Genomic DNA, 14,714 nt, shown 5'->3' on the forward strand with positions numbered 1-14,714 from the left:
AGGCTTAATAAAAGCAAGGGGTTGCATTTTTGGTAAAACAAGGACTTGTACAGATAATGGTTGGGCCATGAGTCATGTTAGAGAACAGATAGACATGGAGATGGGGGGTGGCGGTGTTCAGGTACATAGTTCTTTGGAAGTTGCATCACTGCTCGACAGGGTGGTTTTCAGACGGCATTTTGCAACATTGTCTTCATTGTTCACACCACTGAGTATAGGGGTTGGGACATCATGTTGAGGTTGTACAGGATGTTGGTGAGGCCACTTTCAGAGTACTGAGTACAGTTCTGGTGGCCCTGTAATAGGAAGAATACTGTTAGAGAGGGTTTAATAAAGATTTACCAGGATGTTGTAAGTTCTGGAGGGTTTGCGTTATAAGGAGAGGCTGGGACTTTATTCACTGGAGCACAGGAGGTTGGGGGGTGACCTCATTGAGATTGATAAAATCATGAGGAGTGGAGGGAAGGTGAATAGAAAATGGCTCTTGCTTAGCGTAGGGGAACTCAAAACTAGGGGACTTTTTTTAAATATGAGGAAAGAGATTTAAAAGGACCGGAGGGGCAACGATTTGAAAGAGGGTGATTTACATGTGGAATGAACTTGTTGAGGATGTGGTCGATGCAGGTACAGTGACAACATTGAAACAGCATTTGGATGGGTACATGAATAGAAAGGTTTAGAGGGAAATGGGCCAAATGCAGGCAAGTGGGACTGGTTTAGTTTGGAATCCTGGTGGGCATGGACGAATTGGACCGAAGTGTCTGTTTCTGTGTTGTATACCTCTATTGAAACCAGTAGAATTCTGAAAGGGGCTTGCTAAGATAGATGCAGATAAAATGCCTCTTTGTGGGGAGGGTCTCGAATTCCGACAATGTGGGAGCAGGCCATTCAACCCATCTATTTCATTCTGGCCCTATGAACAGTATCCCACCCATACCCAACCCCTTACTCTGTAGTTCCCATGGCCAATCCACCCTAGCCTGTACATCCCTGGTCACTATGGGTAACTTAGCACGGCCAATTCTCCCTATGACCTACACTCTAATCTAAACTCGTCGGGCGCCTGGGTGGTGGAGTTCTACTGGTCGTGGGGCGGCCCCTGTGTCAACTATGGGGCCACCTGGAAGGTACTGGGCTCGGAACGTAAAAGGTGATGCAGGTTGTGGGGGGACGGAGGGGAAGGAATGTGGGGCCTGTCCTGTCATAGTGACATTTTACACTCACTTTCCATCTGCTTTTACTGGCGCTTGTGCTGTTTACCCCTCACTGTGTGTTTAATCCTTGTGCTGTTTACCCCTCACTGTTTTGATTAATCCTTGTGCTGTTCCTTGTGACAGTGCAGGGAGGAGAAGATGAGACGATGGATAGATCAGCCATGATCTTAATGAATGACGGAGCAGGCTCACTTGTAGCAACTGGAGTGAATCCAGAGAGGGAGCAGACTTTGCGACCTCAGGTATGTGTCTGGGTGACCCGGGTGAGGAGAGACAGAAGTTCAGGTTGGGACTGTTTTCTGTAGCTTGCCAGAGTCTGAGGAGTGACCTGATACACTTTTATATCATCATGAAGGGCATGGATAGGGTAAATAGACGTGGTATTTTCCTTTGGATGGGGCTGTCCAGAACTGGAGGGTAATAAGTTTAGGATCAAGAGGGTGGTGCTGCAGCAAGTCAGGCAGCATCCGAGGAGCAGGAAAACTGACGTTTCGGGGAAGCGCCCTTCATCAGGGAAGTGTGTGTGTGAGAGTTTGTGTTTAAGACTGTGCGCTGTGAGTGTGTATTTACATGTGTGCCTGCTTGATAAAGTGTGATTGTGATGGAGTATGAACCTGCGAGAGGGTGTGTGTGTTGAGGGGGTGGTGTATGTGTATGTCAGAGAGACAGCGTGTGTGTGTATGAGAGAGGTATGGATATAAGTGAGGGGTTGCATTTTGCTAAAACAAAGGAGGGCAAGACTTGAACAGGTAATGGTAGGGCCCTGGGTCATGTTGTAGAACAGAGACCTGGAGGTGTTCAGGTTCATTGTTCTTGGAAGTTACCTCAGTGGTAGACGGGGGTGAAGAAGGTGTTCAGCACACTTGCCTTCATTGTTCACATGCTGAGTACAGGAGTTGGGACATCATATTGGAGATGCACACAGAAAGTACGTTACTCAGAGGGTGATAGGTGCCTGGAACGCATTGCCAGCAGAGGTAGGGACGGTAGATTCATTCAAGGTGCATCCGAGCAGTAGGACAGTCAAAGTTTCGGGCACAAGCCCTTCATCAGGAATGATGCGTGGATGTTCCGAGGGGCATCAGCGTCCTTCTGTGCCAGTTGTCAGACAGGAGCAGCAGGCAATGAGCAAGGCAAGTGGTGTGTTAGCAAGAGGAATTGAGTTCAGAAATGGGGATGTCATCCTGCAGTTAGGGGGTCATTTGAATAAATACAAGGCTGAGTTAATCTGATTTTTGAACAAGAAAGAAGTGGATGTTTATGGAGGAAGGCAAGAAAATGGTTTTAAGCCCAGTTTAGAACAGTTCCAGAGTCAGACAACACAGAAACAGACCCTTCAGTCCAACTAAACCATGCTGACTGTGTTCACAAACTAAACTAGTCCCACCTGTGTGTATTTGGCCCATATCCCTCTGACCCTTTCCTATTCATGTCCTTATCCAAATGTCTTTTAAACCTTGTTACTGTACCTACATCCACCACCGTGTCTGGACATTGATTCCACACACAAACTACTCTCCAAAAAAAAAAAGGCGCTACTCCAGTCTTTTGAAAATCTTTCTCCACTCCCCTTCCTCATTTGCTCCCTAATCTTGAAACCCCCATCCTAGGGAAAGGACACCTGCGGTTCACCTCATCTACCCTCCTCAGGATTTTATGGACCTCTTTTAAGGTCACCTCTCAACCTCATGTGTTCCAGTGAAAAAAAGTCCCAGCCTATCCACCTAGCTGTAGGTATATTCCTATCCAGTTATGAATTGTTCAATGCTGGTGCCGACTCGAAAGACCGAATGGTCTAGTCTTGCTCCCAACTCTCTCACTCTGTGTCCAGGACAACAAGAGGCCCTAAGTCAGAGGAGCAGAAATTAGGCCATTCAGTCCATCAGGTCTAATCACCCCATTCAATCGTGGCTGCTAGGTTTCTCAACCCCATTCTCCCCGTAACCCTCGATCCCCTTGATACTCAAGAACCTATCTGTCTCAGTTTTAAATATCCCCAGTGACCTGGCCTCCACAGCCTTCTATGGAAATAGATTCCACAGATTCACCGCTCTCTGGCTGAAGAAGTTTCTCCTTTCTAAAAGGACTTCCCTTTACTCTAAAGCTGTGCCTCTGGTCTGAGTCTGTCCTACCAATGGAAACATCTTCGCAACGTCCACTCTGTCTGGGCTGTTCAGGATTATGTAGGTTTCATTTAGACCCACCCCCTCCCGAGTGTGGGCCTATTAATCAGCATGAACCAGACCCTTCAGGATGAGGTACAGCAGGGATTAGGGTCAGTAAACTGAGAATGGAGGGAGAGTGTGTGGGATGGCGATTTTCAGCTTCTAGAGAATGAGAGAGAAAAGTGAGATCGCTATAAATTAGAATTGATCAGATGGGCCAAAGTGTGGTAGATGGAATTAAATTTTGAGAAATGAGAGTTGTTGCATTTTGGTCAAGCAATCCAGGCAGGAGTGACACAGTTAAGGGGAGTGTTGCAGAACAAAGAGACCTTGGAGGGCAGGGTCCATAGTTCCTTGAAAGTGGAGTCTCAGGTAGACAGGATAGTGAATGAGGCATTTGGTAGGATGGCCTTTATTGGTCAGAGCATTGAGTAGACGAGTTGGGAGGTCATGTTGTGGCTGTCCAGGATGTTGGTTAAGCCAATTTTGGAATACTGCGTTCAGTTCTCATCTCCCTGCTGTCGGAAAGATGTTATGAAACTTTGAAAGGGGTCAGAAAAGATTTGGGCTATAGGGAGAGGCTGAATAGGCCAGGGACATTTTCCATGGAGCATCAGAGGCTGAGGGGTAAACTTAATGACCTTTGTAATGGGCATGGATAGTGGGGGGAAACCTAAGGTCTTTTCCCCAGGGTAGGGGAGTCCAAGAAAACTAGAAGGCATATGTTTGAGGTGAGAGCAGAATGATTTAACTGGGGTCTGAGGGGCAACCTTTTCACACAGAGGGTGGTGCATGTATGGCACGAACTGCCAGAGGAAGTGGTGGAGACTGGCACAATTACAACATTTAAAAGGAATGTGGATGTCGGTCTGTTCTCAGCTCTGCTGGATTTCTGTTGAAGTTTTGACCCCCCCCCCCCCCCCCCCCAGAAATAGGGCTCTCCCAAGGATTTGTATGGTATCCTATTTGAGGAATTCTTTCTGTCTTACATCGAACTGTTCGTATGCAGCTCTGATTTACAACAGTATTTACGTCAACAGGACTAAAGCATCTGCTATCAAATTGGCATCGAGCTATACAGCACGGACATTGACTTTTTCTCTCTCTCATGCACAGACGCACATAACAAGTCCATGGGGGTAAATTTGTATTTGCAGAATGATATTTGCAGTTATGTTCTATTTTGCTCAAAAAATACACAACCTGTAAGCAGTCAATCCATGTAATATTTTGTAAATTCCACTTTGGAAGTAGAACCAGTCTGACTCAAGACTGGGACACACAGACAGACTCTGACCTCACACCTTTAATGCATTGTCTGAACTGAGATGTCACATTTTGCTATAAAACCTCGAGTTACCTTGATAAGGTGCCTTGCAGGAAGGTCTGGGATTTACATGTGAATGATAGCTGCAACCCAGTCTAAAAGATGAAAGACTTGACAATCCAGGTTTGTTCAATATATCATTTCGGTGGCAGGACACTATAATGTTTTTCTATAAGTTGTGTCTTATGATCTTATTCTCCACAACTACCTGAAGGATCAACGCTCTGAAAGCGAGTGCTTCTAAATAAACCTGTTGAACACTCACCTGGTGGTGTGAATTTTAACTTTGTCCAGCTTAGGATGGATTGACCGTGCCCAGAGATGTGCAAGTTAGGTAAATGTAGAGCAGTAGGGGTAGGGGAATAGGTGTAGGTCTGTTACCTTTCAGAGGGTCGGTGTGGATTTGTGGGGCTGAGTGGCCTGCTTTCACACACTGGGAATTCTCTGAAGGGAAGGGATTGGCACAAACTCATTTTTTTTTTTTTGGCTTCCCAAATTCAGACCTCCTCACCTCTCAGCAGTATCCCAATGTTGTGAAAGATATTAACTTCCAGGTGGAGTTATCCAAAATTCAGAGAGATGTCAGTCTTGACGTTTTTGCTTTTCTGCCCCTGGAAGATCCTGAATCAGCACCTTCAGGGGAATGAGTTAGATCAGAGTGAGAACAGAGGGGGAGAGAGAGTGGGATGGTGCTTTCAATTTTGAGGAATAACAAAAGAAAGTATTCCACAGAATTCCTTGTTCAGAATTTCTACCCTGCACTGACAGTGTTGACTTTTGTAATCTCTTTTTACATTTCAGGATCTGAAGATGGAAGTTTCAAAATCAACAGATGAAGGCCTAATGCCCAAAACGTTGACTCTCCTGCTCCTCGGATGCTGCCTGACCTGCTGTGCTTTTCCAGCACTGCACTTACTGACTCACTCTCCAGCGTCTGCAGTCCTTACTTTGACGTCCATGTCTGACTGTCATTCAATCCATTGGGACAGCAACAGTTTTCAACTATGATTCTGTGAGAAGGAGCAAAGCTTTTTGGTTCCTGTTTGAATACGTTTTCAGCATCAGTGGGACTGGATGAGAGACCCTACCGTTGCAGTGCACTGAGTGAGGAGCGTGCAACAGCTCTACGGTTTGGAAAGAGGAATTCACGGTGGAGAGAAGCTCCACATGCGTTTGTGTGCGGCTGAAGCTTCGGCCATGGAGAAACCCGAGGAATCCCACCCTGTGGAGAAACCATGGAAGTGTGGCGACTGTGGGAAAGGCTTGTTTCCCGTCTGCCCTGGGGACCCATTGGCGCAGTCACACTGGGGAGAGGCCGTTCCCCTGCCCTGACTGCGGGAAGGGCTTCAGCGATTCCTCCAACATCCAGACCCACCAGTGGATCCACATGGGAGAGAGACCCTTAAGCTGCCCCGAGTGCAGGAAGGCCTTTACCCAGGCCGCCTCCTTGCTGACCTACCAGCGGGATCGCATGGCATTGCAGGGGGATTGAAAGAAAGATGGCCGAGTGCATTTACCAACTGGACTATCAACCCAGTTCTAGTGGCTCCCGAGTTCGATTCCCACCGCGACAGATGGTGGAATTGGAATTTGGTCAGAAATCTGGAGTTCAGAATCTAACGGTGAAACCATTGTCGGTGGGGTGGGGGTGGAAGAAAACCCCCATCTGATTCACTCAGTTCTTTTTTAGGGAAGAGCAGCGTGGAGTCAACCAGACTACTGTGGGTCTGGAGTCACGTGTAGGCCAGACCGGGTAAAGGATGCAGCTGGGACATCGGGAAAAGTTTGTTTATAAACAGTGTGTTTCATGTATTGAGTGAATGTAAAGAGGAAGTGGTGGATGCATGTTCAGATGCAACGTTTAAAAGACATGTGGATAAGTACATGAATAGGGAAGGTGTGGAGGTATATGGGCCAAACACTGGCAAGTGGCACTAGTTTAGTTTGAGAACATAGTCAGCGTGGCATAGTTGGACTGAAGGGTCCGTTTCTGTGCTGTCTGACCACAACTGTTCTGTCATGGTCTTAAATCCATTTTCTTGCCTTCCACTATAAATGTGGTTCCTGTACCTGCATCCAACACAAACCACAAAAAAACCCCTCATGCACACAACATAAAAATCCACACTTTATTGTTCAAAACTCAGATGAACTCAGCCTTGAATAAACTCAATGACCCCCTAACTGCAGGAAGACATCCCCACTTCTAATCTCAGTCCAGCCTGCTAATATACCACTTGCCTTGCTGCACCTGTCTGACAACTGGCATTGACTGATGTAGAAGGATGCTGCTAATCAAAGCACTGATCACAGGCTGGTCTGGTTTCAGGACCTGATTTCTCTATCCTCTGTTGATCTCCCTGTTCCCACAGACTAAGATGTCGATCTGTTCTCAACTCTGCTGGATTTCTGCTCAAGCTTGGACCCCGCCTTTTATAACTATTCAATCAAGACCCAAGCCACAATCTCCCAGCCTGTCAACTATCCTAATACAAGGTGTAGTCATTGCAGGGAATCAAACAAGAAAAATGAAAAAATCATAAATAAATAGGTGCATGTGCTTAATGTTTGTTCATGAGGAAGTCAACCAGAAATAGGGGTCTCCCAGGAATCTTACAGTGCCCTACTTGAGGAATTGTCACCCTTACACCTATTAGGATCCAGCTATGAATTACAACAACATTTACACCAACAGAAATAAAGCATCGGTTATCAAATAGAGATAAACAGCACGGAAATAGACTGTTTCTCTAACTCATGCACACACGAGATAGATCATCCATGGGGGTGAGTTTGTATTTGCAGCATGCTGTTTGCAAATACATTCTACTTTGCAAGGTTTGTGAAGGTTTGTAGCTCAGGTTGAGGTTTAGGGTGTAGGTTTGCTCACTGAGCTGGAGGTTTGATATCCAGACGTTTCATTACCTGCCTAGGTAACATCATCAGTGGCGACTTCTATGTGAAGCGAAGCTGTTGTCTCCTGCTTTCTATTTATATGTTTGTCCTGGATAGGGTTCCTAGGGTTTGTGGTGATGTCATTTCCTGTTCATTTTCTGAGGGGTTGATAGATGGTATCAAGATCTGTGTGTGTGTTTATGGCGTTGTGGTTGGAGTGCCAGGCCTCTAGGAATTCTCTGGCATGTCTTTGCTTCGCCTGTCCCAGGATAGATGTTGTCCCAGTCGAAGTGGTGGTTTTTTTCATCCGTATGTAGGGGTACGAGGGATAGAGGGTCGTGTCTTTTTGTGGCTAGCTGGTGTTCGTGTATTCTGGTGGCTAACTTTCCTCCTGTTTGTCCTACGTAGTGTTTGTGGCAGTCCTTGCAAACCCCCGGAGTATGGGTCTGGGTGGTGTACACGTCGACAGGTCGGTGTGGACTTGTTGGGCCGAAGGGCCTGTTTCCACACTGTAAGTAATCTAATCTAAAAAGATTTACAAGGATGTTGCCAAGACTGGAGGATTTGAGCTATAGGGAGAGACAGAACAGGCTGGGGCTGTTTTCCCTGGAGCGTCAGAGGCTGAGGGGTGACCTTATAGAGGTTTATAAAATCATGAGGGGCATGGATAGGATAGATAGACAAAGTCTTTTCCCTGGGATGGGAGAGTTCAGAACTAGAGGTCATAGGTTTAGGGTGAGAGGGGAAAGATATGAAAGAGACCTAAAGGGCAACCTTTCCATTTAGAGGGTGGTACGTGTATGGAATGAGCTGCCAGAGGAAGTGGTGGAGGCTGGTACAATTGCAACATTTAAAAGGCAACTGGGGGAATATGGGCCCCGTGCTGGCAGGTGGGACTAGATTGGGTTGGGATATCTGGTCGGTATATACGAGTTGTCCAGGTTCAGGTGGATTGACAGTACTAAAATACCCATAGTGCCCAGGGATGTGCAGGTTAGGTGGATTAGTCAGGGCTAAATGTTGAGCAATAGGGGTTGGGGAATTGCGTGGTGGGTTACCCTTTGGAGGATCGGTGTGTAGTCTTTGGGTCGAGTGGCCTGCTTCCACACTGTGGGGAGTGTCTGAAGGGGAAGGGATGTTTGTAAACTGTGCAGGGCAACGCAGGTGTAGTGCGGGGGCCTGCTGTTGGCCTTGCCCTGCCTCTTGCTCCTCCCCCTGTTGTTGAGCTGTCTAAAAAACAGCTACTCTTTCTCTGCCCTTTTGCTGGGGGCATCTGAAGCTGTAACAATGTTGGGCCACAATAAAGGTAACCAGAACGTACTGCTGGGCTCAGGCTCTCATTGAAAGCTCCAAGCGGTTTTTGTTTTAAAGCTGCTCATTTCTTGCAGCGTCCTGCACTACGTTCCCAATGTCGTGTATCAGATGGAGCAGTGAATGAGTAGCTGGGTTCGTTAGAAATTATAAACTTTTCAGGAGTGCAGGCACTGCATCGTTTCATCTGCAGTTTACTGGCAGCACCGGGAGGTATGAGCTGTGTTCATTAGAAAGGAGGTGGAGGTGCTGCTGTTGGACTAGGTGGGACAAGGTTTAAAAATCACAACACCGGGTTATAGTCCAACAGTTTTATTTGGAAGCACTAGCTTTCGGAGCGCTGCTCCTTCATTGGGTAGCTGTGGAGCAGGATCATAAGACGCAGAGTTAAGAGCAAAAGGTCACAGTGTCATGCAACTGATATGATATATTGACAAATGTAGATTGATGTTAAGCATTCAGCACACTTACCTTAATTGTTCACACCATTGAATAAAGGAGTTGGGACATCATGTTGAAGTTGTACAGGATGTTGGTGAAGTCACTTGTAGAGTACTGAGAAGGCTTCTGGTGGCCCTGTAATAGGAAGAATACTATTACAGAGGGTTCAGTAAAGATTTACCAGGATGTTGCCAGGACTGGAGGGTTTGAGTTATAAGGAGAAGCTGAGACTGTCTTCACTGGAGCACAGGAGGTTGAGGGGTGACCTCATTGAGATTGATATAATCATGAGGGCTCTAAGTAACATGAACATCAAATAGCGAGGAGCCTGCACGGTTATGTCAAGTGAGTGGGGGAGAAATTGTGGCATTTGGACACTTGAAATCCATCAGAAATAGCATCTCCATAGAGCATACTGTGCATGTCAGGTGAGGTGCCAGAAGACTGGAGGTTGGGTCATGTGGTGCCACAGTTTAAGAAGGGTGGTAAGGACAAACCAGGGAACTATAGACCAGTGTGCCTGACATCAGTGGTGGGCACATTGTTGGAGGGAATCCCGAGGGACAGGATTCTACCTTCATCTAGGTGGATGGGCTGGGACTTTTTCACTGGAGCATTGGAAGTGGAGATGTGACCTTATCAACGTGTATAAAATCATGAGGGGGGAGATGAGGTGAACGAAGGGTGTCCTTCCCTGAGGGTTGGGGTTTCAAGATTAGGAAGCAAATTTTGACAGTGACAGGAGAAAGAGATTTTAAAAAGAAGGGCACAATTTTTTTTTGCACAAAGTGGTTCACGTGAGGACTAAATGTCGAGAGGAAGTGGTGGATGCAGGTACAGTAATGTCATGAATAGGAAAGGTTTGGAGGGATATGGGCCAAAACACTGGCAGGTGGGACTGGTTTAGTTTGAGAACATAGTCAGCATTGACTAGTTGGACTGAAGGGTCTGTTTCTGTGCTGTCTGACTCTGGAACGGTCTTAAAACTGGATACTGGTCTTAAAACCATTTTCTTGCCTTCCCCCACAAGCATCCACATAAAAATCACGTGAACTCAGCCTTGAATGTATTAAATGACCCCCTAACTGCTGGAAGACATTCCCACTTCTGAACTCAATTCCTCTTGCGAACACACCACTTGCCTTGCTCATTGCCTGCTGCACCTGTCTGACAACTGGCACAGAAGGACACTGATGCCCCTCTGAACATCCACGCATCATTCCTGATGAAGGGCTTGTGCCCCAAACTACGACTGTCCTACTGCTCGACCCACTGTGCTTTGCCAGTTGTGGTCGTCTCTACATCAGGAAGACCGAGCGTAAACTTGGGGAATGGTTTGCCGAGCATCACAGCCGGGTCTGCAGAGGCTGAGCGGACTTCCCAGTCTCCACCCATTTTAATGCCCCTTCCAACTCCCCTTCTGACAAATTGGAGGAACAAAACTTCATCTTGTCTGAGCAGTCCACAGCCCGGAGGACTCGACACTGAGTTCTCCAACTTCAAATAATCTCTCATCCCATCCCCCAACTCAATTCCCAGCCCCTTCCACTCTTCCCTGCTAACTAGATTCCTTCCTCCCATTCACCAACCAGGTTATGGGGATAAGGCAGGAACAGGATACTGATTGAGGATGATCAGCTATGATCATAATGATTGGTGGTGCTGGCTCGAAGGGCAGAAGAGCTGACTCCTGCACCTATTGTCTATTGTACCCTCTACCTGTCTCCACCTATCCTCACTTCATCACCCTGCCCCCAGCACACCCTTGTTCCACAGCTCTGCCTATACACACCCCCAATCCTGAACAAGGGTTACACCAGATACCTCAACTCCTCCACCTCCTGATACTGCCTGGCTTGCTGCGTTCTTCCAGTCTCCTGCCTGTCTATTTTGCCAATTGAGACAAAGGCTTGGACTAACATTTCCAGAGTCTGTCCCCTCGCTGGATTCACTCCCATTCTTTTCAGTTGCTCCAAGTCAACAATTGAACCCCAGAATGAAACGTAAATGGAAAAGGGGGTGAGAAAAGAGAATGCTGTACACACGGATGTTGGACAGAGGAAGGAAGCTACAGTCTGAGTGAAACTCAATTAAGATTGAGAGAGAGGAGGGGCAGGAGCTTCAGATCCTCATGGCCCAACTTCCGCATTCACCAATAGGGGAGCTCCGAATGGCAGGAGGACAAGTCTCCTTCCGGTCCTCCAGTGATCCTTATTTGTCCATCAAAAGTCGGTTTTGCCCCTTTTCTGCCAACAATGAGGAACACACCCAATGTTTTGGTGACAGTGGCAAACATGTGCCCTGCTTGTTGACACTGAGGAGTGTACACAATATGCTCTGTAGCAATGCTGGTGTTACTGACAGATTTTAAGTTTCCAAATGTCTATTGGAGATCAAAAAGGGCAGAGCGATATTTTTTTCCCCCATGTGGCTCGATATTTGATTGAGCAGCCAGACAAACGCAAAAGCAATGTTTTTAAGTCTTTTCCTCCATGTTGGGGTGACCTTCACAACTAGAGGACATAGGTTTAGGGTGAGGCCACAAAGATATAAAAGGTACCTGAAGGGCAATGTTTCCATGCAGAGGGTGGTGCAGGTATGGAATGAACTGCCAGAGGAAGTGGTGGAGGCCGGTATAATTACAGCCTTTAAAAGGTATCTGGATGGATATATGAATAGGAATGGTTTAGAGGGATATAGTGCTGGCAAAGGGGACTAGATTAATGTAGGATATCTGGTTGGCGTGGACAGGTTGGACTGAAGGGGTATGTTTCCGTGCTGTACATCTCTATGACTCTAAATAATAAAAAGTCAACTTTTCCAATGAACAAACTATATCCATGTTAACAAGGCTTAGTGCACAACCTGCTTCACAAACCATTCTCAACAGGTCCTGCCCCTTCAATGACTGAGGAACATATACATGTTGGTGCATAGTATCCTTCACTAGTATTTACACACTACCCTCAGCAATTGCACAAGTAACAGCAAAGGGCAAACAGCACAAGGATTAAACACACAGTGAGGGGTAAACAGCACAAGGATTAAACACACAGTGAGGGGTAAACAGCACAAGGATTAAACACACAGTGAGGTGTAAACAGCACAAGCGCCAGTAAAAGCAGATGGAAAGTGAGTGTAAATGTGACTATGACAGGACAGGCCCCACATTCCTTCCCCTCCGTCCCCCCCACAACCTGCCTCACTTTTCACCTCCCGGGCCCAGTACCTTCCAGGTGGCCCCATAGTTGACACAGGGGCCGCCCCACGACCAGTAGAACTCCACCACCCAGGCGCCCGACCAGTTCCCAAGCAGGTCCTTAACCCCATCCGCCTCCAGAATGTTCACCGGCTCCTGGCTGCTGTACAGCCGGCCGGTGTGGCCGTGACACAGCAGCTGCGCCAGGAAGGCGGCGACGGCGGCCAGTGCCGGGTGTCTGCCCCGGGCCGCACGGCGCCATTTTCCTAACGGCCGCCCTCCCGCCGCTTCCTCGCTCGAGCGACTTCTCCTCCCAACCGCCTTCGCCCCCGCGTGACGTCTGCACGGGGGGATGGGCGGGGCCGGGGGAGCCTCACCGTCACCAAGCAACAGCCACCTCGCGCTACAACTGCTCATTCACAAAAACAAACTCTCCTGTCTCGCTCTGCAGCTGCAGGGGGGGACACTGCCACGTTTCGAGGAGCCCTGTCTACATTGGGAAAGCTCACCGCTCCATTTAAACACATATTCCCACATCTAACGGAACGGCCTCATATCTAAAGGGGGAAATCTGCATTTTAAAGGGACATGGACATTTTAACGGGTATTTCCGCAAATACAGAGATGTAAATGAACGAGATTACATTTCAAAGGGATGTGGCACATTCAAAGGGATATCTTAATATGTAAAGTGACGCAGTTATATCTAAATGAATCTACATTTCGAAGAGACGTTGCCCTGTTTATAAGTAGAGACAATAGGTGTGAATTGTCTGTGTCCCAATGTTGAGTCAAACTGACATGTTTCTCAGAAAAGCTCTGCACTTAAATTACATTCTTAAGAAGATAATTTATAGATTAGAGTGTAGGTTAGGGAGAATTGGCCGTGCTAAGTTACCCATAGTGACCAGGGATGTACAGGTTAGGGTGGATTGGCCATGGGAAATACGGAGTAAGGAGTTGGGTATGGGATACTGTTCAGAGGGCCAGAGTAAAATAGATGGGCTGAATGGCCCACTTCCACAATTCGTCCATCCCCACCAGGATTCCAAACTAGACCAGTCTCACTTGCCTGCAATTGGCCCATTTCCCTCTAAACCTTTCTATTCATGTACCCATCCAAATGCTGTTTCAATGTTGTCACTTTACCTGCATCGACCACATCCTCAGCAAGTTCATTCCACATGCAAATCAGCCTTTCAAAATGTTGCCCCTCCGCTTCCTTTTAAATCTCTCTCTTCACATTAAAAGAAAATGCCCCCGAGTTTTGAGTTCCCCTATACTAAGCAAGAGCCATTTTCGATTCACCTTACCTCCACTCCTCATGATTTTATCAATCTCAATGAGGTCAACCCCCAACCGCCTGTGCTCACGTGAATAAAGTCTCAGCCTCTCCTTATAACTCAAAGCCTCCAGTCTTTACAACATCCTGGTAAATCTTTATTAAACTCTCCCTAATAGTATTCTTCCTATTACAGGCTCACCAGAACTGTACTCAGTACTCTGAAAGTGGCCTCACCAACATCCTGTACAACCTCAACATGATGTCCCAACCCCTATACTCAGTGGTGTGAACAATGAAGACAATATTACAAAACGCCACCTTAACCACTCTGTCTACCAGTGATGCAACTTCCAAAGAACTATGTACCTGAACACTGCCTCCCCCCACCTCCATGTTTATCTGTTCTCTAACATGACTCATGGCCCAACCATTATCTGGACAAGTCCTTGTTTTAGCAAAAATGCAACCCCTTGCTTTTATTAAGCCTCTCTCTCACACACATACTCTATCTCTCAGACACACAGACAGACAGACACACACCCCTCAACTCTCTCACACTCACAGCCTCATACTCCATCACACACTCACTTTCCTAAGCATACACAACACACTTCTGTGCACACTCACACACAAACTCACATGCGCACACTCTCACTCTCCCATGCACATACACACACCACTCTTTGGGGTGAAATTGTATTGGCAGAATTATATTTGCAGATACATTCAATTTTGTTCACAAAGCACACAATCTGCAGGCAGTCAATCCATGTAATATTTTACAAATTCCGACTTTGGAAACAGAACCAGTCTGATTCAAGATTGGAATACTGACAGACACAAATCTGACACCTTTAATGCATTGTCTGAGCGGAGA

At 46.9% G+C, this 14,714-nt stretch overlaps 1 protein-coding gene across 1 annotated transcript in view; it reads right to left on the bottom strand.

Annotated features, from left to right (window-relative positions):
- The window catches only part of LOC132808066 (zinc finger protein 420-like), a 238,857-nt gene that overhangs the window by 82,467 nt on the left and 141,676 nt on the right, over positions 1-14,714 (bottom strand). Inside the window, exon 2 of the mRNA XM_060821977.1 lies at positions 9,384-9,488. The gene's annotated coding sequence lies outside the window, so the exon portion shown is untranslated. The remainder of the gene's footprint in view (positions 1-9,383; positions 9,489-14,714) is intronic.

Source organism: Hemiscyllium ocellatum (genome assembly GCF_020745735.1).
Source record: "Hemiscyllium ocellatum isolate sHemOce1 chromosome 27 unlocalized genomic scaffold, sHemOce1.pat.X.cur. SUPER_27_unloc_3, whole genome shotgun sequence".
NCBI lineage: Eukaryota > Metazoa > Chordata > Chondrichthyes > Orectolobiformes > Hemiscylliidae > Hemiscyllium > Hemiscyllium ocellatum.